The sequence below is a fragment of the Olea europaea genome, unplaced genomic scaffold, assembly GCF_002742605.1.
Source record: "Olea europaea var. sylvestris unplaced genomic scaffold, O_europaea_v1 scaffold1334, whole genome shotgun sequence".
Taxonomy (NCBI): Eukaryota; Viridiplantae; Streptophyta; class Magnoliopsida; order Lamiales; family Oleaceae; genus Olea; species Olea europaea.
Genome location: NW_019230825.1, coordinates 78,685 through 91,715, shown reverse-complemented (window position 1 = coordinate 91,715; position 13,031 = coordinate 78,685). Strand labels below are relative to the sequence as shown.

Below are 13,031 nucleotides of genomic sequence, written 5' to 3'. Positions count from 1 at the left end.
TTGAATTAGGTGTATAAATGTAAATTTAATGTGGTGTAGTTATTAAAAATATATATTAATTGTGGTGTGATTATAATTACCCTTTTGAAAAATGGCTAACATATTTGGGTTATTTTCATGCATTTCCCGGGTTTATATCCTTCCAAAACTGTACGCGTCATTTGGGAAGACGAGGAAACGACGAGCATCCTCGCCGTCGAACTGGTCGCCACCTCCGGCCATCGGCAAGTAAGTCGTCTTCATCCTTGGCGATGAGAGAACACGAGATCGCTCCATCCAATCCATTCCAGTAGCGCGAAGCGGGGCATCACGAACCAGAGAACACGAGATCGTTATTTCCGGTCGCCGCCATACCGACAACCGCTTTCTGTTCTCGCCTGACGTTTGTATACCATCCCGTAACTCCTTGCTTCTGGTAAGATAAAACGAGGAAGCATATTTTTGATTTTGAATTTGGGGATTCCGTAAAGATTTTGCAAACAGTGCCAAGAAAAGTAACAGCACTGCAACTCCTGACGGTAAGAATTGGACAAATTCTTATAAATATATCATATTTTTTAAGATCTATTTTTTTTAAATTATTTTTCATGATTTTACTTAAAGGGAATCCCAGTGCAAGTAGCAAAGGAGCAAGTGCAGATCAAAAGAGTGATGGAGGAAAAAGAAATAAATGGCTAGGAATGAAATTGGCTTCTGCAGTGCTCTTACTGATCTTCAATATTAATCATCCTTCGGCCAGAAAAATTGTCCTTTTTTATGTTTATCTTAGTTGGTATGTTACATCTGTGTGGAATAGAATTATACTCCATTTTTTGTGACCGGATATATATTTTTTTGTACTCTATGTTTGAAGCATTTCAGTCTCATTCTAGTAGTTCACTTCTTGTAGTAGATTATCTTTATGTAAGGATCTTTGAAGAAATGCAGAAGCAGTTACTTATATTTTCCTCCTTTTTTGCTTTTTCATACAGTTCAGTTGTTGAGTTCATTTTCAATTCATTTACTCTAAAGGTTCTAGATTTCATTGGGCAAGCATTATGGCTGGAACTTGGTACCAAGCTTCTCGGTTGCCAACACTTGCCAGTTCAATCTGGAGTTGGTACCAAGCTTCTCGGTTGCAAAGATGAGAATTTTAATTTAGGCCAACATTATGGCTGGAACTCAATCAATCACAAGGCTGCAAAAGTTTTCTTCTAAATCATGTGATAAATGATATATATATGAATAGCCAATATGGATCCTAATGGAATCCTTAGAAAAATATTAAGAAATGAGCAATACAAATTGGAATAGAATTGTAGAACTGCTCTACCAATTGGAATTACATTCATACATCATACAATTCATTATGACAGTGAAGAAAGTAAGGTACACTTAGATGGCAATTTAACAAAATGAGAACCTCAAGTTGAAGGTGAAATCTGCAATGTCATCAAAATGAAGCAACTACATTTGAGAGAAATGCAAAATGAAGGAACCATCCGAAAAGGGGGAAAAAAAAACTACATCTAAACATCATCATCTGTGGCAGATTGTTGTGACGCGTCAAATAAGACGAAGTCCATTCCAGCTTGATAAGCTACATGTGGATAGTAGTGCGGTACTGCGGTACCTAACAAAAAAAAAAAAAACATCATCAACACAAACGGGAAGGAATGAATGCAATGATAAGCATATACATGACACCGTAAAATAACCTTGAAAACTGATAGCCATATGTGTTGACGACGGAGGAGCCACATTCCTCAATGTAAAGGGATGTGTAACTGCATGACTTTCCTCAACACACTACATGAAATGAATGCGTAATTAACAATACAAAAATCACAAAAATGAATGCGTAATTAACAACGTTGAGAATATACTTAAACTCACCAATGCATTTGATGTATTTAGAAAGTAGCATAGTTCAATAATAAAGAGAAGAATGACATGGATCTATTGGTAGAGAAACATTTTAGAAAGACATAAGCTTTTATATTAAGACGCGTTCTATAATTAGCATCACAATGTTGACAATATCTTCATGCAACAATTAACCACAATAAATACCATTCTGGTTTGTTAGCGAAGTCAACGAGCTTCAGGAGGTCATACGGGAGGTTCTTTTCCTCCAAAGTAAGCAAAACACATCAGATTCCTTACATTCAAAAACTAGAAATTCCAATTTTATACACAAGTTTCATCATATCAGATTCCTTAAAGTCACAAACTACAAAATTCAGAAAATCATGGAAATTACCTTTGTCGGTCATTCCTTCAACCTCTTCCCACGATGCAGGTTCTTCGTAACCAAGTATAATCCTGAAAATTTGTCACAAAAATGGTTTCAGCACAAAGGTTTCCTGATATTGGAATTTCGTTGAAATATGTAGGAATTCCAAGACTAAAACTAAATAATTGTTGCACAAATCAACAAATAAATGAAGCAATATACAGCGAGCAACAAGAGGGGAATCTCAATGTCAATCCAGAACACTGCAACAAACCACAAATAAGGAGCAATTCGTCGAAGCCATTACCTCAGAGGTGAAAGAAACCTGCCTTTCGCTGCCGGTTTTTGAGGGTAAAGTGTCGGACGCCGGTCGTCTTTTTAGTTGTAACGAGCCAGTTGTCGGTCGTCTTTTTAGGGGTAAGGAGCCAACCGATTTTCCGGGTTGCTAAGCGCTGATCGATTTGGTGAAGAAGTTGCAAATCGCCGTTCGATTTGGGAAGAAGAAGAAGGTCACTTTGTCTTTTTTCCCTTGTGGGTTCAACGTATTAGGGAAATGGGAAATGGGCCAGGTTCAACGTGGTTGTTCTCATCTTTTCCCTGCAATTTTTCCCCCTGTCATTCCCGCGCTACAGTGTCCAAATTTTGAATTACCGTCAAGAAGACTGTAACCCAAAATTGTACAAGGGTGCCGGTGGGCCAGGCGCCCCCTCCAATAGGGGGCTGCCGGGTGTCCATTATGGACATCCTTATGGTCCTTTTACATTATGTAGCCGGGTGTCCATTATGTAGCCCCCTATGTACTTGTAGAATGGTCCTTTTCCTTAAGGATAAATCTTGTTGAACATAGGGGGCGACATAAGGGTGTCCATAATGGACACCCTTATGTAGCCCCCTATGTACTTGTAGAATGGTCCTTTTCCTTAAGGATAAATCTTGTTGAACATAGGGGGCGACATAAGGGTGTCCATAATGGACACCCGGCGGCCCCCTATTGGAGGGGGTGTCGATGGGCCGGGCGCCCCCTCCAATAAGGGGCTGCCGGGTGTCCATTATGGACACCCTTATGTAGCCCCCTATGTACTTGTAGAATGGTCCTTTCCTTAATTTATCTATTTGGATCATCAGCATTCATCATGCAACGCGTGAGAAGTATTCATTCTCCACTATGATTGTTTACTAATTTTTATGTCGTGTGCACGCGCGCTTGTGTCTAAACAAATTATGGGGGATGTATAGTCTGTTGGTGGTCTATATTTTTGCAACAACTTTCATGGGAATAAAATAGTAACTAAAAACTCGACTGAACTGGAACGAAGTAAATTGCAAATGTTTCTGGAATTCAAAAAAGGAAACTTGGGGTTGCCTGACTGAAACAGATATCTAATATGATGGCAAGAAGTTTATCTTCTTCAGGGGCATAAGTATGGAGATTTTTTTATATGGAAAATCTCTCTTGTATACTGGGTTTCTTAGATAATCGTGTATCTTAGATCTCTGTAATTTGGAGTGTTTCTTAGTTGTATTAAAGTACCCTAGAGTGATGTTTCATGATTTTCTCTATCGCTTGGAATCTTTTTTCTTAAATTTTCCGTCTTTACACATTGAGTTAAACTAGTCTGACAGGCTTTTGCAACAGGTTTTAAATCCAGGTGCAGTGTGGCGGCTTCTGATTGGGTGATTTTCTGTCTTTTTTTCCAAGTGTCCAATGCCCTGCTGACAACTGTGCCCTGGATTTAAAACCTGCATTGAAACCCTGTTTTTCTAGCATTGCTCTTACACATTTAACTTTTGTGCACAAGTTCTTTCTGAGTGAGTTTTATAGCGTTTCTGGGTCTACTGCTATGGTATGCATATAAGTAATTTCAGTTCAATTTCAACTTTAGATGTTAAAGTCTTTGAGGGTCGAGAAGCTAGCTGTATTTGCCATTCCCAGCGTAGTGGAGACATGGACAAAGGGTTTTGGCTTAGAACCTCTGGAGTAAGATGAGAGACAAAGTTTGAGCAAAATTAACCTCATGGTGTTTCCAGGATCCATATGGCTGAAGAAGCCTTTGTATCAGAATGACACAACCCGTCCCAAATCATGCTAGTGAGCTCGAAACGTGACATGTACCGATGATAGATGCTGACTAGATGTCAGATCCATTACTAAGACTGACTAAGTTAATACAAAATATGGGCAAAAATCAAATGCTTATGAAAATATAATGCAATAGGCCCAAATTAATTACTTCGTGCTCTACCAAAATGAATCGTATAACTCAATATTTCGTGTGGCTCTAACTTTGAAATATCGGGCTCCTCAAGCTATTAAGAACCAGTTGCTACATGTAGAAAGAATCATTAAAAATATATGAGTTCATAGCTCAGCGAGTGGAGAAGTTCGAAAATAATTATATTTTTTCATTTATACGTTTTATCGAAAATCAAGTTGACATCATTTAACAGTTCACACTACAACAACATATAATAATAGTCAAGATTTGAGGCATCTCCAAAACGCTGTAAAATATCATCTCATAGTCATGATATAATTATCAACTCAAATCCATATAATCATCACATGTAATCCACCAAAAACGTACATTTTGACTAAAATCTCTAATCCACCCATTGGTCTAAGCACTTTCGCCACGGGTCTTCAGCCCTCTCCGTAAACGAAAGCGAGTTTCAAAGACATCTGATAATCAATTATAGAATCTCTATGAACTATATGTACTCGGTCAAGACCACTTCGAGTAGGAGTAGGATAGAACACGACCAATACCCTTCTATGAATTAGAAGAAGTATATAATCACAGGTGTTTTTCTGGTCGATCTCAATATCCCATATCTCACATTCTAGTTCACAATTAATTCGTATACAATCTTTAATTCCATAGTTATCATAGTGAAAGAACCTTTCCTTATTAGTCATGTAGTTGAACAAATAATTCTCATAATTGCACGCAATATAATAGTATAAGTACTTTATCAATGTTTGAAAATATATAAATTTTTTCGCACACCAAGTTGAAGATCAATCACAACTTCAATCTTCTTGTCACGTCCTCACATTCAAATACCAAGTATGACGTCTCGTACTCGTCCCAATAAACCACATCTTTTCACTAAGGTGCCTTCAACAATTTCCCTACCATTAGAAACAATACTTTTCTAATAAGAACTTGATATATTGTATTTACAATCTCATAATCCCAATTAGGGTCACTAACAACATATATTACTTTATATAAATTATTTTCACACCTAATCCCCAATATTTAACACTTAATTTGGGTTTCATACTAAAAAAATCCAAGAAAATCAAAAGATTACCAAAAACAGCACTATATTTCTAGAATATTGAAATCTAGCACCAATTTCTGTGTATAGAAAACTGTCTCCAAAGTTTTTCCCAAAAACAGCGCTTTTTGGGTAGAATTTCGAAAACAACAACTGTGTCCAATTTCTCGAAAATAACTTAAAATTGCTTTAACACCACAAAATCACGAGAAAAATAAGTGTTTAACACCACAAAATCACAAGAAAATCAAAGAATATGTCTTTATCTCATAAACCCCTTTCAAAATTTTACTTTCTTCAACACAAATTTTCAATTGTTTACTAAATTATTATTTAAAACCTCAAATACATGTTAATAACACTTCTTGCTAAACTTCGAGTTTAAGCAAGATTTTCATAAACCCTAAAAGATAATTCAATGTTCTTATACTCCCCACTCTCAGTCAAAGGAAAAATTTAAGAAATTGAGAACCTAGGCTTGAAAAATTGGAACCTACCTCTTCCTTATTTTTCTCTTCTCAGTTCCTTTTTCTCTATGGTTTCGTTCTCTTCTTTTTGTTTTCCCTCCAAATGAGAAAATGGATAGATATGTACAAAGTTTAATGGATAACTTTTGAATAATTGCAAGTCAAGTCACCAAGTATTTGTAATTGTAATTTAAGTCCCACGAAAATCATTTATTCAGCTGAAGTCCTTATTTGACTTTGACTAAATCATTTCTTGACTTTGACTAAATCGTTCCTTGACTTTGACTATAAATGAGTGGGGTGTAATATAGAATACCATGTATCAAGAAGATGGTGAGGATTCTATTTTTTAGATTTTTCCATCCTCGTTTAAATGTTTGGCTTTGTTTTAAAGTAAGAGAAATGTAACACCAAACATGCTCTATCTTGTAGCATTAAGAAATAATTTGCGTGCATCAAGACCAAATGATGCTTCAACTTCTGAAGCATATGATCCCGAAGAAATGGGAACTCTTGAGGAAGAATTTTCAACCATGCAGTCTGTTCAAGAAGCCACACTGAAACAGGAACCGTACTTCGTGACTTGGATAATTCTCAATCACATAAAAAAAAGACCCCAACAGTTCATCTGATGAACAAGAGCATAGACGATTTTCCAATCATGATTTGTCTGTTCTAGAAGCTCATATAGAGACAGGATTGGGACATGCTCACTCTGAGAATATGGAATCATGTGAAAAACAAGACCCTGACATTTCATCTGACGAACAAGAGCTTAGACGATTATTCAATCATGAGTTTTTGGTTCAAGAAGCACATACTGAGATAGGATCGAGACGTACTCTCTCCGAGAATATGCAATCACATGAAAAACAAGGCCTTGACATTTCATTTGATGAACATGAGCTTAGACGATTATCTAATCATGAATTTTCCAGAGGCCCATACAGAGACAAGATCCGGACGTGCTCTCTCTGGTAAAATGCAATCATATGAAAAATAAGACCCTGTAATTTCGTCTGATGAAAAAGAGCTTAGACAATTATCCAATCATAACTTGTCTGTTCATGAAGCCCATACTGAGACTGGATCAGGACTTGCTCACTCTGAGAATTTGCAACCAAATGTAAAAGACGATCCCAGCCTTTTCTGTGATGAACAAGAGGGGAGACAACTATGGAATCATGGTTTTTCCATTCAAGAAGCCAAGTCTGAACAGAAAATAGAAATGGTAACCTCCCTTTTTTTTTTTTGGCAATCCAGTGTAAAACAAGATTTCTACAGAAAACTAAAAATGTTCCACTAATGAAATGCTTTTGTGTTCAGGAGGTAGCCAAGTTGAAGTAGTTGCTTGTACAGAGGCCAATGAGATGTATGCCGAGACAGTTTTTGGACATGCCCACTTTGAGAATATGCAATCACATGAAAAACAAGAACCTGAAATTTCTTCCAATGAACAAGAAGGCAGACGACTATGCGATCATGATCTGTCTGTTCAAGAAACCAGGACCAAGACAGAAACCAGAAATGGTGACTATTTCAATCAAGTGAAAAACAAGAATCATCCCACTTTGTCCACTAACGAAGTGCCAACTTGAAGTAGTTGCTTGTACAGAGGCCAAGGAGATGTACACCTGGACGGAGAAGCAATTATTTGTAAATGTGGAAAGCAGTATATTAGATAGACCAGAATGTTCCACTCGGATTAATGATTATATTTCTTGAATGGCGGTTCAAAATTAGGTTTTTATTCATCTTAATGCAAGCAATTTTTCTCTGTTAGAAATTACTGATTCCTCCTACTTGATCACCCTCCGTCCCTTGCTTTCTTTTCATACTTATTTGACTTGTTTTTTCAGCTTTGATGCATTTCCTTGCTATTAGTTCTTGGATTCCCAACGTAAGAGGTCAACAGCAGAGTAGTTCGAATCCTCTAATGTTGGTCAGTGTTTTTATATATCTAACTGGTGTGAGATTATATCATTTAACATGCCCTAGAAAGATTGGTTCAATTTTTAGAACACCAATTTTGGAATCTCTTGCTTGAGCTTCGATTTGACGGATTTAATGGCTCGCTCGAGTATTAAGAGCTCTGATTTTGGACTTTACCCAAAAGAAGAAGAAGAAGAAGAAGAAGAGATTAGCCTGATTCTTATGTTATTGGTTAGTGTGTTTATTTATGACCCAGAGTGGCAACACTATGTTGACTGGATTGATATTCATAAAAACAAGAATTGCAAGAGATTTTTTCTATAAAATGCCATGTCGATTTTGCCTTACCTCATTTAAAAATCCCAATCCTGCAGGTTTATGATATAACCCCTTTCTTGATCTTCTATCCTCATTGAACTTTTGGGTTTTATCTTAGTCTTTTACCACTCTTAATACACAGTTTATTTATTTCAACGGAGGATTCATTATTTTCGCTGTAGAATCTATTGTCATTCTCAAAAATTACATGGCATGCACGTGTCAAAAGGGGCCCACATTGGTTGACTAGGCATCGATTAATTATGTTATTTGGATTGGATCGAATGAATCAAGTAACCTTGTCTTGAGCTTAGGCTTAGGCCTGGTCTGGTAGCCCTATGACCCATTTCCTTTTCTCTATATATAGACTAGCTCGCTATTATCAATTAAATTTACGGAGATCGATGACAGGAATTCTGACCATTGTTCATAATACTATCATGAGCTCGCAACCTTTCGTGAACTTACGCCACTATCGGCGAATAGTTTTAAGGCGAAGCCTATACTCAAATATGTACCTTTAATATTTTCAAATTGTTGTCCAAAAGGGATATGAATGAATTATAGTCCATGACGGACATAAATAAATCATAGAGGGGATGAACTTAGATCCATAAGGGTATCACACTCGGGAGTAATCCAACATTTGTGATTGAAGATTCAATGAAAAAGATTCAATATGGTAGAAACAACCCGCACTATGAGACTTGTAATAGTACTATATTATTTTTATCACTTTCCTCTTCTTTAATCCTATGGCTTGCGAAATCCCAAGATCAAACAGGGCCTTAAAACAGAATGCCAAATGCCAAAAATAGAAAACAATCAAATTTTATTTCAACAACCAAATAAGTCAGAAAATCTTATTTAAGTGATTCAGAGGATGGTCATAAATTGAGTTAATTATAGAAACAGAATCTTGAAACAAGAACAATAACAAAAAAACTTCTAATGCAATAATTCTGAAATTTAACTATAAATCTTAAATAGTTTTCAAATAAAATAATACTATGCGCATTTTAGTCCCAAAATGAATGCCTCAATTATGCACCACCCCCCAAACTTATATAGAACATTGTCCTCAATGTGTGAATAGAAGTTTAAAAATGCATAATTGAAGGACAATAACAAACTAAAGCACAAGATGGAGTACTGGTACTCCCCTGATCAAAATGGAGGTTGCTAATGAAACTGGGACCCGCAGTACTGTCTCTTGGTGGTGGAGCTGTGACGTTCTTTTTGAAGGCATCTGCAGAAGTGCAAAGTATGCATATTAGTCCACATAGTGCAAACAAATGCAACTGAGGTAGGAAATAATTTACGTAGTACACAAATCCCCCAAACTTGCTTCAAGGTGCATGTGTACATTGTTGGTGTGCAAGATGCATAAATTATGTCTCAATATAGAGTTCATATCAAAAAGGAATGTGAATCACCAACGAAACTTAGCTCTAAACATGCTCTTTGTTTAATTTGACCCATGACTGACTAAAATAGGACTTCAAGCTCATGACTCGTGCTTAGTGCATTGGGACTCGTGTGGACTATGCCTAGACTCCATGTGATAGGGATGTATGATCGATGACCTAAAACTATTGATAATGCTTAAAAAAATGAAAATTTCCTAGACTATTGCAAAACGAAGTAATTGAAAGGATAGAAACGTTGGGTTGCCTCCCAACCAGCGCTATTTTATAGTCGATAGCTCGACTTTTGCACAAGCGTTTCATGGAACTTTGAATATGGCTTTGGAGGTCCTGCTTAGCTTGCTCAATTCGTCCTCCTTCCATATTGCAGCTTTCGTCCAAAATTCAACCATGTCCTTCTCCAAATAGTATGACTTTCCATAATCACCCGTTTTGAACTCGACAATATACACTTTAATTTCTTCATAAGGTTTAATCACAAATTCAATGTTTGAGCAAACGAAGTCGATGGATTGCACGGTAATTTCCTCTTCTTTGTCCGTTTGGACGTCCACAATGTATACCTCACCCTCCTTGGTGTCAATGTGAGTGGATTGAGGGTGTACCATACCGACCTCATGAACATTTGATGGTTTCTTCAACTCAAAATTGTAGGGAATTCCTATGTCAAGCTCCTCTATCTGGAAACAGTTGTCTACCCCGGTAGGATATTTCATTGCCTACTCCTCATTCTCCTCATCAGAAGGAGGTACTGTCTCTCTGTCTGCATTTGATTTCTCCACACTGATTTCTGGTAATTGAATCTCACTTCTTGTAATGGTATTGGCTTACTCTTTGAGGTTGATTTCTGTGTTACTTGGTAAGTTACCTGGCGTTTTGCCAGTCAATCTATGGCTAACTGCCCCATCTGAGTTTCCAAATTTTTGATGGCAGCATTTTGATTCTGAAATGTAGCTTCGACTTTCTCATGAACTTCGCAAACATTTCTTCCAACTGAAATGTCTTCTCTTGCTGTTGAAATTGTCTCTGTGGTCTATTTTGATTCTGGTTGCTCCAAGAGAAGTTAGGATGCGTCTTCCAACTGGAATTGAAAGTTTCTCCATATTGACTGTTCTGTTGGTGTTCTCCCCACTGTGCATAGTCTGCTTGCTCAATTCCTTGCATGAGTATTGAACATTCTGACGTTTTATGCTCAACTCCACATTCCTCACAATTGCTCTTCTTCGCTTGTGATATGCTTTCCACCTTGTGATACAGAGAGTCGATCTTTGCAGATATATCTGAATAAGTATCTACCTCATAGACACCCAAATTTTTCCTCGGAAACGCCCTCTCAGAAGGCCACATGGCTGATGTGATAGCCATTCCTTCAAATAATTCCAATGCCCTATCAACTGTTCGTGTAGATATTGCGCCATCCGATACTGAATCCACCATGCTCTTGTAATATGGAAGTAACCCTGTATAGAAGAATCGGATTTGAGTCTTTTTGTTAAACCCATGTTGAGGGTACTTCCAGAGCATGTTTTTAAATCTGTTCCAAACTTCGTCAAATGATTCGGTTTCTCTTTGATTGAATACTGATATGTCATGTCTCAGCTTCGCTATCTTGACTGGTGAGGAAAACTTTGTGCAGAATTTGTGTGCCAACTCGTTCCATGTAGTGATACTTGCAACTGGAAGTGAATCCAACCATTCAAGTGCTCTGTCTCGTAACGTATGTGGAAACAGCCTTAGCCTAATAGTGTTGTCCGAAATCCTTTGGTATTTGAAATGTTGACACATATCCAAAAATTGAGATATGTGTGTATGTGGATTTTCCTCGGCTTTGCCATAAAACTGATGTCCATTTTGAAAGAAATATATGACGTTGGTCTTCAGTTGGAAATTAGGCTATCCAAACGGTGGGTACACAATGCTAGATTGACTCTGGATGATTTGTGGGGCCATGAAATCCCCAAGAAGCATATTTCCCTCGTCTACAACTTCCTCTTCGTTAGCTCGAATTATCCGATTATTTTGCTCGTTAGCCATTTACACTTGCTGTTTTTGGTCTTTTTGATCTTTATATACCCTGAAAAAGAAGAAAGAAAAAAAAAAACTAAAATAGAACGAAAATAACAATACAAAAATTACAAGTAAAAGTCCGAATTAGTGCCAAGATAAATAAAATCAAACTAAAACTCAATCCCCGGCAACGGCGCCAAAAACTTGTTCGCGAAATATTTTCTTTCGATTTAAATGACTGCAAGTGTATGGTTCGTTAACAAGTAATAAAGTGGATCAATTGAGTCCGAATATCGTCTCACAGAGATTGATTGGTTCAATTTTACTTATCCCGACCTTAACCGAAACAAGAATGTCAAATGTGATTTTTGCAATGTAATTAAACCTACTCTAAATTATGGACGCAAATGTATGTGAATTAAATAGACTAAAATGCAATGTGATGTTTTGAATGCAAGTTTATGAATTCAATAAATGACGAATGTACTAGGATCGCGAATCCTCATGAAATAATCCTTTTTAAACTTAGTTTTACAATTTGACGACAAGGTTGAATTTTGAAGAATCAATGTTCCTAAACCTATCCAACACTCTCTCTCGCGATGTATCGAACCTATTTTTACATACCACCGGCCTATATTTTTATGACAAGTGCGTATATAAAAATGCATGTGGTTTTGTGAACACTTAGAGATTCACGCAAGGCATAGCGGTATATCTCTATCCCCTATCGGACCCTACAATGATTTATACCCTGTCGAACCTATTCCACTTCTCTCGAATGCAAGAACAAGTCATCAAACTCACACAAATTACGTGCACAATAGTTGTGGAGAAAATAAGTGCATATAAATCATTCAAATTCCAAACGCATGTTTTAATGTCAAAAATATAAAACTAGAGATTAAAAATCCATATAACAAGGTTCATCGTTTTCCTAGCATGAAAAGATCTAGCCTAGCATAATGCTGGAATTAAATAAATACAAGTGGAACGAAATCACCATAAATTGATGAAACGTGATTTATTCCAATTGCACGTAATGTCTTCCACCGTCTCGTGTCGCTGCCGTTTCTTCTCTGTCTGCGTGTAAATGTTCTCTGATTTTCTCCAGCAATCAACTTCTTTTCTGTATATATATAATCCCCAAGAAAGGATATAATTTGCCGCCCACTAATCACCCCCAGCAGTCTTTTTATGTGTATAATATTATCCCCAATTAATTCCCCACAGCTGCAGGTGATTTAATTCAATTTCCAGGCTGCCAATTCAGCTTCCAAATTCTTAAACTCCTGCCGCCGTCAATTTCCATGTATACAATTAATATATGTTGGCTGCCACTAATTTACTCCAAAAGATGCTGCTAATTTCTGTCCTCTG

The 13,031-nt window shown here is 37.0% G+C and overlaps 1 long non-coding RNA gene across 1 annotated transcript; it reads right to left on the bottom strand.

Moving 5' to 3' along the window:
- Positions 1 to 1,302: 1,302 nt before the first annotated feature.
- Positions 1,303 to 2,942, bottom strand: LOC111375084. The gene is made up of 4 exons (XR_002699253.1): positions 2,523 to 2,942; positions 2,243 to 2,304; positions 1,698 to 1,788; positions 1,303 to 1,612 (listed from the first exon to the last, which is right to left on the bottom strand). It is a non-coding gene; the product is annotated as an uncharacterized LOC111375084 (long non-coding RNA).
- Between the last annotated feature and the right edge of the window lie 10,089 nt (positions 2,943 to 13,031).